General features: G+C 43.7%; 1 long non-coding RNA gene across 5 annotated transcripts; it reads right to left on the bottom strand.

Moving 5' to 3' along the window:
* Window positions 1-1317: 1317 nt before the first annotated feature.
* LOC130886168 (uncharacterized) lies at window positions 1318-19675 on the bottom strand. 5 transcript variants are annotated; one of them, XR_009058221.1, is made up of 5 exons: window positions 17778-19675; window positions 13312-13340; window positions 12400-12531; window positions 11337-12166; window positions 1318-9052 (listed from the first exon to the last, which is right to left on the bottom strand). It is a non-coding gene; the product is annotated as an uncharacterized LOC130886168 (long non-coding RNA). The 5 variants fall into 5 exon arrangements; XR_009058217.1 differs by lacking the exon at window positions 13312-13340; XR_009058219.1 differs by lacking the exon at window positions 13312-13340 and having other exon boundaries at window positions 11337-12162.
* Between the last annotated feature and the right edge of the window lie 459 nt (window positions 19676-20134).

The raw sequence follows: 20134 nt of genomic DNA, 5'->3' as shown, positions 1-20134 counted from the left end.
GACCTAGGTTGTTTCCAAGCACCCACACCACTGCTCACATCTGTTTGTGACTCTAGTTCTAAGGGATCCTATGCCAGCAATTGCTGTGCACATACATATGCAAGCAAAACACATACACATGAAATAAAATAAATCATTTTAAAATTCTGAGTTAGGGGGCTGGAGAGATGGCTCAGTGGTTAAGAGCATTGCCTGCTGTTCCAAAGGTCCTGAGTTCAATTCCCAGCAACCACATGGTGGCTCACAACCATCTGTACTGGGGTCTGGTGCCCTCTTCTGGCCTGCAGGCATACACGCAGACAGAACATTGTATCCATAATAAATAAATAAATATTAAAATTCTGAGTTAGATAACATTTTTTAATAAGTCATTGTTTGCTTTGAAACTGTTTATAATTTTGGGGGGATTGGAGGATTGTTTGGGAGATTTTGTCTGCTTTTAAAAGACAGAGTTTTACTACACAGCCAGGCCAGGCTAGCTTCAAACTTGTGGCAGTTCTCCTGTCTCAGCTTCTCAAGTGCGAGGATTACAAAAGTGAACCACCACCCAGCTTCACACTTTATCTTTCAAAATTATCTCAAATTTGCAGAGATGTTGGGATGACTGTACAAATAGCTCTTTACCAGAACCATCCAGGAGCATGGTAGCAGCCTCTTGTCCTGTCACCTAGAATATTTTAGTGTACATTTTCGTACCTTCACGGGACATTCTTCTATAAAACCACAACACAACCATCAAAGTCAGAAAACTAACACTGGGTGCATGACTATCCTCAAGTCTCTGCAGGGGAGGGGAATTAAAATCCCACCAGGGGTCTCAGAGATGGGCTTAAAATAACAGGATCCAGTCCCCGGAAGCTCACATCCCTTTCAGTGTCAAGGAAAACTAGCGTAAGGATAGAGGAGGGCAGGCTAACCCCGTCAATATCAAGGCATCACCACACTCTTCACCTTCCTTCTGTGGGAAACGAGCTCAGCCTTACTCCATGAGCCTGGCATACTTGCAGAGTCAAAGTGAGTTCCCTGTACAGGCTAGACATCACAGGAAAAACCCACAGGGCTGCTGCCCCACTTATGCCTTTAGGTGATGGGTATCTTCAATTTGCATCCCCTCTGGAGATATTCAGGTCTGTTTCCAAAGGCCACACAGTTACTCCTCTCCCCTCCTATCTAAGCTAGGGTTTCTACTGCTGAGATGAAACACGATAACCAAAAGCAAGTTGTAGAGGAAAAGGTTTATTTGGCTAACACTTCCATATCACTGCTCATCATCAAAAGAAGTTAGCACAGGAACTCAAACAGGGCAAGGACCTGGAGGCAGGAGCTGATGCAGAGGCCATGGAGGGGTGCTGCTTATTGGCTTGCCCTAGGTATCTTGCTCAGTCTGCTTTCTTATAGAACTCAGCACCACCAGCCCAGGGATGGCTCCAAGGACAATAGACTGAGTCCTCCCCCATCAATTGCTAGTTAAGAAGATGCACTACAGACTGGCCCACAGCCCAGTTTTATGGAGGCCTTTTTCTCAATTGATGTTTCCGCCTCCTGATGTCTACAGGTGCTGTCATTTGACATAAATGCAGCCAGCACACCTCCTCTGTGGCTTAAGTATATGGAGGAGTCATATACTTGATGACTCAGATTTCTTAGTTTGTTTATCCTATGTAAAGATTCTTGCATCCCCGCTTTATTGGTTGGGCTAAACTGTTTGTAAAATAATATAACACAGTGTTCAAATTGGCCTCATTTTGGGCAGGTTAAGCCATCCGTGAGGGCTTCCATGCTCTTCGCATGACCCCAGCATCCTTCATCTTCCCCCTAGTCTCTTGCAGACATGAGCTTTCTGAGATAGCTCCCTCCCAAAGTGGCCATTATTTTTTCAAGGAAGACTCTGAACTGACCTTAGAGCAAACAAAAGTCAACCATCTCCTTTATGTAGCAGTTATTTGATTTCTTTCTTAGGTGGGGGTTGTGTATGAGTGGAAGACAAAGTCTTACATTGTAGCCTAGGCTGGCCTGGAACTCCTTATGTAACTCAGAATCATCACAGGCAGTCCTTCTGCCTCCCCTCCTGAGAACTGGGAAAACAGACATGATTTTACTGTCTGGCTTAAGTACGTATTTTCAAGGATAATTTTGCTTGCTAAGAGAAATTGAGTTTAATTGTTTGGTGTGTGTGTGTGTGTGTATGTGTGTCTGTACCTGAGGAGGCATTAGGTCTCCAGGAGTTGAAGGTATGCAACATGAGTATTGGGAACTGAACTCTCTTAAAAAGCAATAAGCACTCATAACTGACTTGTGTTTAAATGAATTTTTTTAAATGAATTTTTGCAGAACTTGGTAGAAACAGCTCCTTATTCATAGAAGGTCCATGTGCACCTGGAATAGCCTAGTCAAGCTGTAGAACATTTACAAAGTGGCCAGAGACTACTAATACAGCGTCTCTGTCCCATCCGGTGTTCCTCGCTCCCTTTCTGCAGGGTCACTGTCATGTAGGCGCAGGTTACTTCCACTGTAACACAATAATTTGTTCTGTGAAGAACTTAAGACAGGAGAATCCAGTGACCACCATCTCTCAAGCTAATATCAAACCAAGAAAAACAATGTTATCACTGTCTTTCCCCCACCCCCGCACACATAGAAACTGAGATGTCAGTACATTGACAGAGACAGTGGGATAAAGCAACCATAGTGGAAAAGTCATGAGAAAGTCTAAGTAGTGACCGCACAGAGAAGTGTTCTTCTGGAGAACCGTGGTGTAGGCAGGGTGCAGCTTACAGAAAAAGTGATGGATTTTAAGTGTGTCTTTAAGAATAAAGCAGACCTAAGAGCTGGGACTCAGTTGGTAGATCTCTTGAGTAGCATTTGTAAGGTTCTGGATTTGATCTTCAACAGCGCATAAAACTAGGCATGGTGACACATACCTGTAGTCCCAGACTTCTGGAGGATGAGGCAGGATTGGAAGTTCAAGGTCATCCTCAATTAAATAGTCAGGTTGAAGCCAGGTTGGGCTCCAGGAGATTAATAATAATAATGATAATGATAATAATAGTAATAATAATTAGAAGAAGAGAAAAATAGACCTAGAGATTTATGGATAGGATGTAGAAGAGGCTGACAAAGAATTAGCAGAGAAAGGCAACAAAGGAACCGGTGTCCTCAAGTACCTGACATCACTGCCATTGGAAGAACCTTACAAAATAGAACAGTGACCTATTTGCTGCAGTTAATTGAATTTATATATTTGCTGTCACATGAAATCTTTAGGCGAACTCAAGATACTTTGATGTCAACTTCAAACAATATAAAACCCAAGGGTGGTCTAACAGGGTAGGGGGCAATTTCTCTCAGGAGTTTAGAGGCTAGTAGCTACCAGTAGGGGTTCAAGGACTCAAAATTTAGGGCTCATGGAAGTTGGGGAAATGGTTCAATAGGAAAAGTGATTGTCTCACAAGTGTGCAAACTAGAGTTCAAATATTTAGCACCCATGTTAATGTCAGGCAGGCATAGTGGCCTGCCAGTAGTCCCTGCCCTAGGGAGGTGGAGATGGGATAGCTGGAGCTACCTCTGGCTTACACACACACCCACACACAATATGTACTCAAAATGTATGAGCACAATACACACATGCACATATGCCACATGCACATGCAATAACAACAATAAAAAATGGGAACTGATGGCCTTGGGTGATCTTGTCTTTTCTTTGTGATTGGACACTGGGACCACTACTCCAGGTACCTCATCTGCACTTGAGAGAAGAAAGATAAAGTAGTACCGCCACATAGGGTAGTCATCTTCCCTCACGAGAACCCACAGCCCTGCCCCCTATCACCCTTGGTAGCTAGTGAACAATGAGTATTCTTGTCTTCACTTTCAGGTACTAAGGAAGAGGGGACATGGAGACTTACATTTCCAGCACCTGTAGTAGAGGCAGGAAAGAAAAAAGCAATTAGGATCCACTGTCAGGATAGTCAGTGGTTATTTGCCACAGAATCAGCCAACCAAGTTCCATGTATTATTTAGAATAGTCCTTTCATTGGACTATATGAAAACAATCCCAAAGACACAAGCCAGGCTACTCGTTTTTCTGAATCTGAAGAGATTTGAGTAGAGAAATAGCCTCTGTGTCTTAGAGACTTAGAGGCTCCGTTGCCTGAAGCCTGAAGACTATCCAGTGATTTCATTAGGTATATGATCATCATTCAACTCACTAACTCAAAACTACACATTTGTGACCCCCTTAAAGTACCACACTGTATAAAAACAAACAAAGGATGGGGCCAGTGAGATGGCTTAGCATGTACGTGTGCTAACTGCCAACCCTGGGACCCACATAGTAGAAGGAGAGAACAAATTTCTACTAATTGTTCTCTGATGTCTACACATGTCATGACATGTACACCATATACACATACAAAACACAACAGATAGATAGATAGATAGATAGATAGATAGATAGATAGATAGATAGATAGATGAAAATAAAAATATAGGATTATGGGCTAGGAATGTATTTCATTTGCTGAAATTTTTTTTAGTGTACACAAAGCCTTGTGTTTCATCCCCATCTCCGTATGAGCATGGCAGTGTGTGCCTGTAAGGTCACATTCAACTACATAGTAAGTTCAAGAGTAGGAAACCTGACACCTGTCTCAAAAAAAAATCTATGTATACACACACACACACAAAGAGAGAGAGAGAGAGAGAGAGAGAGAGAGGAATTGCTGGCCATGCCCCACCTCAGTCTTCACTGGAAAACTTCCAAGGTCTATTTGTCTCCTCAGTTCTAGGAATAATGGTGTACCTCTTGTTCACAGTTGATTCCGGGTATGTCAAGAAAAAAGACTCAATAAATGAGGTACAAGCAAGATATCAGAAACTCAACATTGCTTCACTTTACCAGAATGCATATGGACCATTTATCTGAAAACTGATCTAACATCCTATCAGGTAGATGTGACAGAATCATTTGAATGTGCTGTGGGCATTTTACAACACAGTCACAAAACTTCATTAGGTATAGTATTCTACAAGATTATAGGTTGTGCTTATTTCTGTATACACATTTGCAAAGCCTTGGTGCGTGTGTGGAGATCGCCTGGTTTATTTTTGCTCCCATTGCCGCATAGGTTTGGCTCCATGCCCCGGGCAGTAGGAGAGAGACAGTGCAGCAGGATGAATTCCCATTAGGTTTGCAATGTGGTGCCAGGTCGTGCATCAGCGACCTGAGCTACACCAGCCCTCCACAGGTCCAGGCCAGCCTGGATATGTTAGCTAGAGAGTAGAAATGACCAATACATCATTTTATTTTATTTTATTTTTGGTGTTTTGAGACAGGGTTTCTCTGTAGCTTTGAAGTCTGTCCGGGAACTAACTTTTGTAGACCAGGCTGGCCTCGAACTCATGGAGATCTGCCTGCCTCTGCCTCCCGAGTGCAGGGATTTTAAGGCATCTACCTCATGTTTAAAGCTAGTCTAATTACACCTTCTTCCCCTACAATCTTATGTGACATGGGACTTTTTTCTTAATAACAAATAAATTCTTTCATATACTTATTTTTTAAATTTTAATTACATTTATTTATTTGTGTGTGTAGCATGTGCTATGACGTCCATGTGCTGTGTGTGTACATGTATGTATTATGACAGCACTCATAACCTACAGGAGTCAATTCTTTCCATCGTATGGTCCCAGTGATCAAACTCCAGTTCTCAGGCTTGGCCGCAGGTACCTTTACCCACTGGGCCATCTTGCCAGCCCTTTTCGGGTTTTGAATTTTATTTGTTTTAGGTTTTTTGTTGTTGTTCTTGTTAGCTTGTTTATTGAGAGAGTTTCTCTGTAAAGCCCTGGCTATCCTGGAACTTGTAATGTAGACCAGGCTAGTCTCAAACTCAGAGATCCACCTGCCTCTGCCTCCTGAGTGCTGAGATTAAAGGTGTATGCTATCACCTCTCAGTCGCTGCCCATCTCCTGCTTTTTTTTAAAGTAACTTTTTCCAATTTTTAAAAACTACGTTTATTCAGATCTCTGTGAGTCTGAGGCCATCCTGGTCTACAAAAGCTAGTTCCAGGACAGCCAGAGCTGTTACACAGAGAAACCCTGTCTCAAAAAGCCAAACAAAAAAATTAGTGTGTGTGTGTGTATGAGAGAGAGAGAATGAATGAATGAATGAATGAATGAATGAATGAATGAGGAGGCAGAGCACAACATGCAGAACTCCCCAGCTGGAATTGCTTCTCTCCTTCCATCATGTAGGTTCTAGAAATGGGAGTCAGGTCATCGGGTTTAAAGACAAGCGCCTTTACCTGCCGAGCCAAACTCCATCTCATTTTTTCTTTCTGCACTTCTAAATTTACTGAGCAAAACACAACAGCATCCGCTGCTTCTATGGAGTTTTGACAGCTAGCAACCTTGTGACATACACCACCAATAATCTTCAGCTCATTTCATAGCGCCAACAGATTTTTATTGAGCATCTGCTTAGGAGCTGATGTTCTAAGTATTGGAATATTGGGAATCTGTGCTACGATGACACCTCCTCACATTACAAGGTAGCTGCAGCTAGCTACAGTTGTGTGTGTGTATATATGTGTGTATATATATATATTTGTATGTCTATGCATGTGTGTGCGTGAGGGGAGGAATGACTATCAGGTTACAATACATTTGAAAGCCAGAGGACAAATTAGGATGTTTTACCTTAGGCTCTGTCCACCTTTTTTTTTTTTTGGTTTTTCGAGACAGGGTTTCTCTGTAGCTTTGGTGCCTGTCCCGGAACTAGCTCTTGTAAACCAGGCTGGCCTCGAACTCACAGAGATCCGCCTGCCTCTGCCTCCTGAGTGCTGGGATTGAAGGCGTTCGCCACCACCGCCCGGCTTCTGTCCACCTTTTTTTTTTTAAGACAGGATCTGTCACTGGTCTTGAAGTTCTTAAATAGGCTACACTGGCTGGTCAGAATCCCCCTATCTCTGCTTCAGTTGTGAGATTACAGTCACATTCTACCCTGCCCAGATTTTTCACATGCGTTCTGAGAACGAACTCGGATCCTCACACTTGCTCTGTAAGCATTTGACTGACTGAGCCATCTCCCCAGACCTTAAATACATTTCTTAAATTAAGAAATGAGACCAAGAGATAGCAAGCAAGTCACACAACTCATCTGCAACGCTGGGTGGGACCCATTTTGAATGCCACATTTTTTTGCCCAATATCTTGCTGCCTCCATCCTGGTTACGGACCTATCCTGGGTACCACATGGCATCTTTTTTGAGACTATAATTCATGAATATCTGTGAAAGTGTCACTACTTCTGGCTTGGTTGCTCCATGTGCGTCTAATAAAATGTAGGCAGAATACTTGAAACAAAACTAATACAAAGTACCCTGTCTCTTGATCCACATTATGATGGCAAATGAAGTTGTTCAAAAGATGATGGTTGAGTCTGGACTGGTAGCTCAGTGGTGAGTGCTTGTCTGTCATGTATCATCCCTGGGTGTGATCCCCAGTGTTGGGAAACCAGACAGAACAGACAGAAACCATGACTGGGTACCTAAAATAGCCACAGTGAACAGGGACCGGCAAATACGATAAATGTGCATGCTCCCTGACCTCAGGGATTTTTCTTATGCTGGAGCCACTAAGATACTCTGCTAATTATTGCACGGGGCCCTGAGATGTGTCCAGCTCAGACTGAAGGGTTTTGCAAAGAAGGCCATTATCTTCTTACCAACGCTGGTCTGCCAAGGCAGGGAGTAGACAGAAGCGGGGATTAGCAATCCTTGTTCCTTATCCAGGAGAAGCGTTCAACAAGAAAGGCATGAGGACCTCATTCCAGACAGAAAAGATGCCTGGAAAGGCAGGAAAAACAAGATCATGGGAGCTGAGAGGACAGGGAGAGGGGATGCTGGAGAGTGAGGCCAGAGGCTGGACATTGCGCTCCGTGCTCCTGAAGATGTTCATAGGCTCATGGGACACCAAGAATGTTTCTAGAAGGTTCCAAGTTTAATTCTTTTATTTCTGCCAGAAACCCTTCGAGATGAGTCTCAGCATTACCTGTTGCTTATGAAAGAGACATTGGAGAATCACAGGAGTTAAGTCACTTTTTTGAATACACACGGCTGAACCATTGAGCACAGCATGGGGTCATGTTCTGAAACCATTGAGAAGACGCCAAGAGGTGGCAGATAGGTTTTGAGATGAGACTCACCTCTCTTTAGTCTCGTGCTGTCTTCACCCTTCTAGATGATTTTCTGACAATATGCATAATTGATCAATATTCTTCTCTTTCTCGTGTGGAAATTTATATTGTTTGTTTACACACTTAATGATTACTCCTCAGCATATCAATACAGCAATCTAATAATTGAAATCCTCTGGGATGAAATAGATTATAAATGGAAATTTGTACTTAATGGACGATTATACTTAATGATCAATTAGCTCGGTTAATTCAGCTCTCCTGCCTTTCCCTAATAACATTTTGTCAGAGATAAATAGATGTAGCATAGATGTGAAAAATACAAATAGAATGTTGCCTGCAGAAAACCTTAAGTCATTCGGAATCTTGAGTTCATTTTGTTTGCATGAACATATCCTAAGGAAACGAGCAGGTGTAGGTTTGGTGCCTAGTCTTTTCTTTCTCCTGAGTTTTCTTCCTCTACTCAGAGTTGTGGAAAACAGCCCATATACAGATTTAGGTAAGATGGCTCCCGGTTGGCGTCTATGCACTTATGGTAACCGTCATCCCCTCTGCTTGTCTCACACCTGCTTGATCCACAGGGGTGCAGGGTCTTCACCAGGCATCCTCAGTCTCCCAACCAAAGTTCTGCCATCCCAGCCTTGTGAGGAACCAGACCTGATTTCCCTATCTCCAAGTATCATGGACCCTCTGCAAGCGCCAAGCCTCCATCATCTCTGTCCTGCCTATGACTTCCTGTAGGCGGTGCTTCCCATCACTCACTCTCCCAGGAACATGCTTTGCATAGCAAGAGTCTGTTGCATTTTCTCTGGGTCCAGGACATCCAGGGTGCAGATCTAAAGCTCCACCGAGGCCCTTGGAAAGAAAGGGGAAGAAAGACAGCTATAGCTGTAAAATGAAACTACAGCCTATAAATGATGCAATATAGCCTCAAAATACTCTCAGTGTTTAACACCAATGTTCTAATCAGTCATCTGATTGCATGTATGATAATGAGCACTAGAGAAACTTTTAATCCCTTTTAATAAACAGGGATTATACATTGGAATAATATACAGTCATTTAAAAGTTCAGTTTTAAAAAACTGTTTTAGAATTTAGGAAGCATACCCTTTATTCAAAAGGTGTTTCTGCCCGCTTTTAAAGACATGTTGTCTTTGTTTGCTCAGACAGGAGTGTGTGCCATGTTGAATGAGCAGAGATGAGGGAACAAGTTGCAAAAGTCACATCCTTCTTTCCACTGTCATAAGGAATGGGTGAAGTCTTGAGTGGTCTGTCTTGTTTGACAAGGACACAGCCATGCCGAGGACCACAGTACCTCAGACCCTGCCTCCTTGTTCATGTTCAGTTGCATGCAATAACACCCTGTTCAGCTGCCTATAACAAACACATTGAGCTTCCAGGGTGCTGTGACTTCTCCGGCAGAAAGTCCGGTCCACCCGGTCTCTTATTTTCTGTCTGTGTGTTTGTCTTCTCTTCGTTCCCTCACCATCCCAGCCAGGTCAAACCCTAAAACTGGGGCAAGAAAACAACCACTCAGTGGACCCAGAGACTCCATCTCGGTTTATCAAACTGAGGGCCAATGCCTGTACATGCTGAACCGTCTCGCCAACCCACTTTATATATACATTACTTTCATTTACTTACGTAGTGTGTGCCAAACGCATGCACGTGGAGGTCAGAACAGTTTTGTGAAACTGTTTTCACTTTTCTTCTACATATCTGGGTCCCAGGAATCAAATTCAGGGTTTCTAAGGCAGTGTGGGAAGCACCCTTATGTGCCATCTCACTAGCTCCAAAAGACCTGTTGCACACTTCTTGGGTTTGGAGTGTGTGTGTGTGGGGGGGGAGGGAGGGTTGGCAGTGCTAGGGATTGAACCTAGGGTCTTGCATGCAGGGTAAACACTCTATGACCAAAAAATATCCCTAACACATACCCTTGATATGCTAATGTTTAGGTCATCTACAAAGCAGGAGTGTGCAACGTAATATCTATCTCGGAGTTTACTTAGTTGTGTAAAATTTAATAATGGACTCCATGCCTGTCTTAGAAGCAGGGGGACTGTGGTGGGGTTACGTTCTCTCTTATGCTATTGTAGATTTTCCTCATTTCTTCTTACAGTTCTGTTAGTTTATCATGCTATCCCTTGACCCACTACAAGGATGTTTGTATCCGTGTGCACACACATACGTGCATGTGTATGTGTGTGCGTGCACATGTGAGTGCATCTGTGAGCATAAGTTTATGTGTGTGCTGTGTGTTTGTGTGTGCACATGTATAATTGCATATCACTTGCCCTTTTTCCAGAACAGCTAACACACGAGGAAGATAGTGACGGTGGCTTGTCTCCACAGACCTGCTGGGTGGGGACTTAGAAATGAATTGAGGGTTAGAGAGTCCGACCAGTGGTTAGAAGCAGTACCTGGCACCAGCGCTGGGCAGCTCACAACCTCTTATAGTTTCAGCTCCAGGGAGACTTGAAGTCTCTACCTGTCTCAGGCACCAGCTCTCACACTCATAAACTCATAGACACACAGACATAACTAAAATCGAAATAAATCTTAGATAATGAACTTGAAAAGCCTTTAAAATCACAACATAGGAAGGAAGAATGCAGGATACAGAAGATATAGTGAAAAACATCAGTGTTTACCAGGATCCAGCACCAGGCGATTTCCTAAAGTTCTTTTAGAGAAGCAAAAACTTTTTTTCTTTTTTTCTTTTCTTTTTTCTTTTTTTTCCCTGTGGTTTTTTTGAGACCGAGTTTCTCTGTAGCTTTGGAGCCTGTTCTGGAACTAGTCCTTATAGACCAGGCTGGTCTCAAACTCACAGAGATCCGCCTGCCCCTGCCTACTGAGTGCTGGGATTAAAAGTGTGCACTACCACTGCCTGGATGAGAAGCAACAAATTCTACAAACCTGTGTCTTGATCAAAATCAGCTCTTGGGCAATGTGCAATTTTCTGAACCAGGCCTCAGGTTTGAACGCCTTTGCCACATCCCAGACATTTCACTGATTTGCTGTGTGTTTGGGAACTAGTGGCTAACCTCTCTGGACTTTAGTTTCTCCACCTTTTCGTTTTGTCATTTAAACCCACCGCCTGCTGGGCATGCTCTTTTGCTTCACAAATATAAACTTACGGTGTGTTTCTTCCTTCCCTGTGAGGAAGACACTGTGATGAGCATCTCTGGAAGGCATGGAGCAGCAAAGAGGGTTCCACCCGCACTTGGTTAGTCTTTCTGTTGCTGTGCAGACTACCTGAGTTGAGCACTGCTTGAGGAAACGCTGTGTATTTGGCCCACGGTTCTGGAAATCTAAGGGCAGTGTGCTAGCATGTATCTGCATCACGCAAAGACTGCCCCTTTGCTCTTTCAGCACCCACCTAAGCCTCTCCTGTGAGCACTAATCTAGTCTCACAAGAAAGGCACAATCTCCCCAACACCAGGTTTCAATTTATGCTTCTGAATATGGCAAACCACATCCAAACCACAGGCGGTCGTAAAGATAAGAAGCAGGAGTCGGAATTCAGATCCAGGTTGTCTGGCTCCAGGTTCCATCACGTCAGTCCTTGTGGTACCTATGTCACCCTACATTAGCAACGCATAGGTATAACTTTGTGGATGTAAAATGCTTTCATAGTCTTAGGCATACCGCTTTCCTGTATTTCCTAAATCTTTTGTCTTCTTATCCCTTGGATTTTCTTCTGAAAAGCCAATTGAGGAAATTCCTCTAAGTAGTATTTTATGAAGGAATGACTGTTCTCCCATGGAGTATCCCTTACCCTTTCATCTTCCAAGTTCATTGTTTCATGCCGGATACCAGTCAACAGTGGGTAAGGGAGATTGTCTCGTGAGATAGCTCAAAACACTGGCTCCAGAGCTTCCTCTTCAGTGTGATGATGATAACCATTGTCTTTCCAGTTCATCAGGTGCTGGACTGGGGGCTGCATCAAGTGCAAAATCCAGTCTGCCTTTTTGATTCATTAATAGAAAAAAAGAAAGGAAGGAAGGAAGGAGAAAGAAAGGATGGAAGGAAGAATGAAAGAGGTCATTAATTATGTTAATTTATTAGAACAAGCATGAACATTCATATTTTAGTATTTTATAGCTTTTAAAAACTATATAGACTGCAAACTTCAACTATCAAATGGACTTTCTAGATTTTTCTTCCCTGTGTTTTAACAGTAAAAAATTAGTGACTCACAAAAACAGCTACACACCAACTGGCTTCTCAGGAATCTGCAAAGGCTTCTTGTGGTTGTGCTGTAGGCCAGCGTTTGTCAGACCCAGGTGGAGGAGAGTACAGGTGCAGGGGTCATACCGTGTCTTTTATACTCTGTGACAAAAAGCACACAGTAAGTCAGCATGCTAATGATACATTTTGACTCTCACAAATACACCCTTTTGCAGGCAAGAATCACATCCATATTCTCCCTTACACATAGCAGTCCAGACCAGATTGTTCAACAGTGTGGTACATAGCTTCCAGTCCCATTACCACCCCACTCCTGCACACTCCTGACTCTCACACATCATGAAAGTCCTTCCCCATGTATGGGGACACTCATCTCACCTAGAGCCCTTCCGCACCCACCTGTCAGCACCAGGAGCACATGTATAGCTCACCCTTAGGAGGAAGGCCCTCAAGAGGAAGCCATGCAGGCCACCTAGGACCCCAGCGTCTGTACACAGAGAGCGTCTCAGGCTCCAAGTAGACACATCTGCCTCTTCCACTCACTCTTTGTCTTTACAAGAGCCACAGTAGGGCAAGCTGTGTCCTTATGAACTATGGGGCCTAGCCAAGGGTCCCTTTTGCTAGGTCTACAGGATGCGTTTCCCTGGTATAATTTTTTTTTTTTTTTTTTTTTTTTTTTTTTTTTTTTTTGGTTTTTCGAGGCAGGGTTTCTCTGTAGCTTTGGAGCCTGTCCTGGAACTCCCTTTGTAGACCAGGCTGACCTCGAACTCACAGAGATCCGCCTGCCTCTGCCTCCCGAGTGCTGGGATTAAAGGCGTGCGCCACCACCGCCCGGCTCCCTGGTATAACTTTTGCCATCTACTGTATTTCCTGGGATGAAAAGACTAGACTGGGGGTATAGCTCAGTGTGGAAACACTCACCTAGTAGGTAGGGGCTGTAGGTACAATTCCTGACAGAGGAAGAGAGACAGAAAAAGCCAGGGTTAGTGAGGAGGGAGGGCAGGAGGTAAATAATGGAAAGAAGGAATGGGAGAGAAAGGAAAGGAAAGAGAGAGGAGGGGAGTGGAGGGGAGTGGAGAAGGGGGGAGGAGAAAGAAGGACCAATCCCCGAACTTAGGAGTCAGAGACAAGCAGATCTCTGGGACTCCCTGGTCAGTCAGCCCAAGCTAACTGGCCAGTCTCAAGCTCAGTGAAAGGCCTTGTCTCAAAAGACAAAAACAAAAAAAGGTAGAGAAAACCTGAGGAATGACATCAGAAGTTGACCTCTGCCTTGCAAACACATCTGGATTGAGGACATTTACCTGGAAGAACTTAATCATTTGTCGGGCTTCCCACTGAGCTGGTAGTTTTAGACCTTAGTAAAAGAAAGTATTAATAGAAAGGTCTTTAGGAGAAACAAATCTCAACATTTGGTGAAGAAAGAGCAGCCTCCAGGGGTCTATCAGGTGACCCAACTAAGTTCTTGGGTGTCAACACCTCCTGTAGATATGAGATTGGCACAAATGTTTAGTGACTATTCATTAGAAATTCACTAAAATATCAACAATCATCGCAATATTTTGGAGAGGTCAAACTGGTTTTGCCTGGAACAAGGTTGCTCTTAAGTGGCAGACCTGACAGAGTAATGTAAGCCTGAGTTGCTGCAGAGTCTAAGATCCTTCTCAGCATGTCATATCCAAATATCACTTCAGAAGAACAGGAAAATGAACACTTCAAAAGAATAGAGGAGAGGGTGCTTCTGGCAATGACGGACCCAGTTACTTATCTAGAGAATCTTAAGGCATCATGGGCTCAGGGAAGAGCACTGGCCTGAGGGACACGCCCGCAAGCTGGCGACATGGTTATAGTTATGTAGGTGACAAACTTGGAATGGGAGGCTTTGGGAGCCTTCTTATCCCTAAGAAGCAAGGGACAGGACCTCAGTGTTGCTTCTGATGAGAACGCTTTGGGCCGCGGCTATGAAAGATGCTGGCGCCTAGGAAGCTTGGCAGATGTGGGGAGCTCAGGAAAAGTTTCTTTTTAGGGCCTGCGCCGACACCGGTCTTAGAGTACTGTGGTGCCAGTTCAGGTGAGGGAGGAGTGACTCCATGAATGAGTAATGAGAGGACAATCCTCAATCATTTATGTTTTAATTAAGATCAAGAAAAACTAATTAATCCCTTTAAGAGATCATGTGATTCTTTAACCTGTCATTTTTGTCTCCTGTAACCATTGCTAGGAAATTCATGAAACAGACATGACCTTGGGGGAAAATAAGGAAATTTGTTCTCTTGTATCTGGAGGGGAAACAGTTGGGAGAAGGGCATAAAGGGTAGGTGTGGGGACAGCAGAGAGGAAGAGGAGCAACCAAAGAGTTCAAGCAGGCCAGCTGCTGATGGCTCAAGATTCCATGGGTTCCTTCCCGGGGACCTGTGGGAAAGAGGAGGGAAGTCTGGCCCAGGAGCACGAACAACCTTGGAAACTGCTCGCCTGTGCCTCCCACCTCTTCCACCCAGCACGGGAGTGCGATTGTGCTGTATTACCAGTGGTCCCCATGATTGCCAGAAATCCTTGGTGGATAAGTCCGGCCTGGGAATGGAGACCGAGACCGGAGAAAGGCCCACATACATGCTTCTCCTTTAACCAGTTTCCCTTTATCGTAAACTCAGGGATTTTTGTCCTCCAGTTTTAAAACACAGGCTCTTGGAGGCTGCACTAGACACTCTTGATAAAGTCTGGAGATACTTGGTGCCACATGAAAACAGAAGGGCGCTTCCTTCTCAAAAACTCTCAGTCCTGCTCAAAATATGCTTAAAGGAGAGTCCTGGAAGCTTGGAATCTAGCTAAACCTCTCAGCCTTAGGGATGGAGTGTGTTGATGTCTGCAAGTTACTTAGAGATGCATCTAAAAACAGAGACTGATGGATGCATAGAGGGTGGGTGTGCACATAGCTGTATGCAGAGTGAGAACCAGAAAGTATACGTAAACAGTCAGGGTGCTTGGTGTGTGCATGGCTGTCCACGCTCTTGTGTTCTTCTACACGCTTGAAATTTCCAATAATACAACACCTGAAAAATCTTACTATAGAAAACAAGTCATGTAAAAAGAAAAATCACTCTACAGATACAAGACACCAGTCTTGAATCAGAAGAGAGTTCAGTCAGCAGCGTATTCCTCTTGCTGAGGATCTAAATGCAGTTCCCAGCACAAAGCAGGTACCACACAACTGTCTGTAACTCCAGTTCAGGGGATCTGGTGCACCCTTTGACCTCCAAGTGTACCTGTACTTATATATACATACCCACACACAGACACACATGCCTCCAAATAATTTTAACTTTGTATGTTAAGATACCAACCTCTTTTGATCTTACCATTGTCTAAAATAATACTCCAGAAGATGAAAGGGTAGTCTTTACCTGTTTCTTGTTTTTGCCTGCCTTTTTCACACTACCAGACTAAAATCACACAAAAATGCATATTTGGCAAAGGCATTTTTTTTTTACTACTATCCACTTAAAAATCAGGGAAATACATTATGCTGTTGTTCTTGTAAAAATAACTCAATTGGGAAAATCCAGCCACAAGGCTTGATGACGAATATCCAATTTGATTATCTGTGAAATGCATCCACCATAGCCTTGCTAAGTAGCTCACAGATGTTCAGTGAAGGTTAATGTATTCTCTGTGAGGAATTTCAGTTACTTCAGGTTGGGTTTTTGCTCCAAGCTGGACTTTAATAACGAGATGGAATGTAAAATACACTCATGAAGAGATGTTCAACATAACTAATTAGCAAGTGACAAAATTTATACGTTCTGTCTTAAAGTGGGAATCATTTCTGTTTCTGTGAGTTTTATAAATGGGTTTCTGAGGAACCGATTTGAGCTTTCAATCATTCTTTCTAACTGTAGTTTACTCTCTGGAGTGTTGGCAAGGTAGGAGCATGCATACAAGGCATCATTGGCACCTGTTTTATGCTCACACACACAAATATATATATACACACACAACCATTTTTTTAAAAAATTTTAAACAAAAGCTAAAATATACAGTAGAGTTTGTTCTAGTGTTAGGTTACACCTAAATTAATTCTTGCCCACATATTCCACATATTTTCACAGGGACTCTTGTCTTCAGTTATCTGTAGCTATAACATTACCCTCATCCTCCCCCTCGCTGGTTCATCTATATCTAGAGCAAATGAGGAGTATCTATTAATAGTGAAAAATTGTCAATGGTGAATTAAAAATGACCTAAAGTACTTACATTTAAAAAAACAAAGTTTGTGAAGCAAATTTGAGTTTAAAGAAACAATGGTTTCTACAAGTGAGTGGCTCTGCAGACCTGCATCCCAAAAGGCGAAGCCAAGGGAAGTGCCGTGTTGGCCAGCTGGCACACTGGAAGGAGTCTTACAGAGATTATACACAAACCACTAATATTCTCATACCTATAGTCAGAAGAAACCAAACACACCTTCATCTTCTAAGACTATGATATCTATATCTGTTCATCATTAAAAAAAAATAAGCTCTCCAACTTGCTATTCTTACCCAATACCTAAAATTAGTTTTGATGAGTCTTCCCACATGACAAAGCCTGAATTCCATTTATTCTCAGATAACTGGAAGATACTTTTATCGCTTAAATATTGGACAGAAAAACCAATTGGCTCACTCAATGATTCTCCTGCTCAAACTCTGGCTTTCGAAACAATTTAAGGCGTCAGAAGTTAAATCCTTTGCTGATAAGCAAAACTGTATTTTTATCACAGACAGGGGCAGGAAGTGCTGGCAAGGGTGCAGTGTGGACTCACACAGGCTCTGTGGTCACTCCCAGCAGAGCCTCTTTCTGGAGCAGTGGCAATAGTGGGGCCAAAGCTGGAAAAGCAGGCGCCCTAAAAACAGTAATGTGCTAAGACAGAGGTGATGGCCAGCGAACTGCTTGGTACCTTTAAGCAAAGTGTTCACTGCACAAAACTGCTTCCCCCATTCCTTTAAACACTATTAGAACCTTGAATGTCCTCAGCCAGAAAAACAACAAAAGAAAACAAAACACAATATTTAAGTCATGCTTCAAAATGCCACATTTTCACTTGTGCTCAGAAAACAGAGAAATATAAACTTATGAGTCTGCCCCAGCGTAGAGAGAACAAAATGGGAGGAAAAGACAACATCAAAAGCACGTCCCCACTAACATCATATGATAAGGCGCATCCATGCTTGTTATATAAATTACTAGAAACACAACTTACCTTAGTACAAGAGCAGGGCAGGTAGGGGAACATACAGAAGGGGGTAAACCAGGTGAATGAATTACAAAAGAACACATCAGGGCTGAATCTCGAGCAAAATCCCCAAATTTTAACTGAGAGATTTGGGACCTTCTCAAATGGCTGTCATACATACCTTCGGTCCCTCCCTGAAATAGTCAAATGCAAAAGTGTTGCTGGTTGGCATGAGTCACGTGCTGTCTCCACGCTATTAGAAGGACAATTCCAGAAGCCCCCACATCTGCTAAATGCTTCCGCTGTTCCCCAGGGAGGATGGATATTCTGTGCCACCTCCTCAGAATGGCACAATCACCCCGAGATGAATGGTACAGTCTGCCAGACAAAAAGTTCTCTTTAGCACAGACTCTGTCCACCGAGCAGGCACAAACACAGCCACGCAGCCGAAAAGCCTGGACACATCGTGGAAGGAGGCACACAGGCTTTCTGGAAGAGCTTCGCGCAGTGACTGCTGGCTGTGCTACCTGAAATCTGCAATCGGAGAGGTTCTTAAAATTCCACAGGGATCACAAATCCTGGGAAAGAATTTCATATGGAGGAAACACTCACACACACACACACGCAGAGAGAGACGTGCACATGCACGTGCGTACACACACGTGCACGCGCATGCACACACACACACACCATCCCAGTTGGCTTGTTAAACCTTTCTCCCAACACTGAATCTCTCATCCCTTCAAATAGACACATGCTTGTATATTTTAAATTTTTTTTTAAAGTGTATAAATTAGCAAGTCAGTGCTGTTCTGTAGCAAATACAGGCTTGCCATTTCTCCTCAAAAAGCACTTAGGGCTAACCATTAGAGGAAAAAAAAGGCAAAGAAAGAAAGAAAAGCTGATGACAGAGACATTGTAACCTAGGAGAATGCTCTTCCCTAGGCTGTGCGAATCAAGGTAGCTCACACACCATGCCACTTTTGTTCTGTCTTAGATTCGGCGGACCGGGCATGGCAACACACAACGGGTGTTTAAGCCAGTCAGTCTTAGCAAATTAGGTAAATTAGAGACCATCCAACGGCATTCTATTGTTGCTATTGTAATCACAGGCATTCTCCCTGGTGATGGTGCTTCCTGATGAAGTGCCGTCCTCCGAGCATCCCTGTGAAAAGATACCAAAAGACTCGGGGATGCCACATCTGCTTTTAACAGCTCTTCAGATTCAAATTGGCATTTTACTTTATCTTGGAAATTTATTAGGGATTCAGCTCATGCCCGGTTTAAATGGGAAGGTGAAGGCAGGGTAGTTTCTGTCTATGAATTATTCAGTCTCTGCCTGGTGAGATTGCCATCCGTGAACTGACGCTCCGACAGTCCCTTCGCGGAACCTCCATTACGCTTGTCATTTTTATTTCTTTATCTACGATCTCTTCCTCAGTTACCCGGCTACTCCCTTAGGGCTTGGATTCACAAACCCAGTGTTTCAAATTGGCAATAACCTCAGTGTGCCGCTTTCTCAAGTCGCTGTCTCCACAGGCTGTCATTTTTCTTTTTCTTTCTCCTCCCACCCAAATCATTAAAAACCACGTCCACAATGATATCTCTTAGGTTCTTTGGTTTGATGAATTTTACTCACATGCACACGCGCACACACACACACACGAGAGAGAGAGAGAGAGAGAGAGAGAGAGAGAGAGAGAGAGAGAAAGACAAAGAGACAGATCAATTCAAACAAGAATTATGTTACTCCACGCCTCCCAAGAGAAGTCAAGCACCTTTCTTTGTCGTCAGAGTGACCCATCCTAGTAGCTAGCTAGCATAGCACCACATGGGAGGGAGCCTAGGCTAATGTAGGCTTCCTGGCACCCTGATTTGCAGCCCAACTTGACGAGGGCTGCAAAGCAGAAAGACTAATTCAGACCACTGTGTGCTTAGCAAGCACAATTAGTTAGGAACATAAGAAGTCATCAGATGACGGAAACGAGACTGCCACTCTTCCAGGCTCCACCTGCACACAGACAGCAGTCCCAGCCATTCTCCACTTGATGGCTGGTTGTGTCCCTGCTAGGCAACAGCAGTTCTGCATCCAGAAAGAACTGGGATTGGGTTAGGCCAATGTGTCTGGTTTCTCCTTTAAAGCATGATTTAACTGTGGAGTGGGGGGTTACGCTAGTCCCGTGACCAGCCTTAAATGGGAGATGGGGCATCCCACAGTGCCAGTGTGGTGAGTTACCCAGGCCTGAGTCAGACAAATCATGCCAAGCATTGTCTCCTGCAGATACAACAACATGGCACAAGAAGCAACCACCCCCCCTCCCCGCCCCACATACGAGGTGGAAAAGCAGCCAAGCTCCACCAGAGACAGTTTGGTTAGCAAGCTCCGAGCAGTACCTGCCCAGCTGAGAATTCATGCTGCCACATCAGAAGCCACCGTGCACATTCAGACTGCAGCTCGGCTCCTGGCTACACAAAGGTAATGTTCTTCATGTGTGAGGCTCTAGGCAGCAGCAGGAAAATCAAAGTTTAAAACTCGGC

This window comes from Chionomys nivalis, chromosome 13 (assembly GCF_950005125.1).
Source record: "Chionomys nivalis chromosome 13, mChiNiv1.1, whole genome shotgun sequence".
Classification (NCBI taxonomy): Eukaryota; Metazoa; Chordata; class Mammalia; order Rodentia; family Cricetidae; genus Chionomys; species Chionomys nivalis.
Note: the sequence above shows the minus strand (reverse complement) of the source record. Positions and strands in the feature narration are given on the sequence as shown.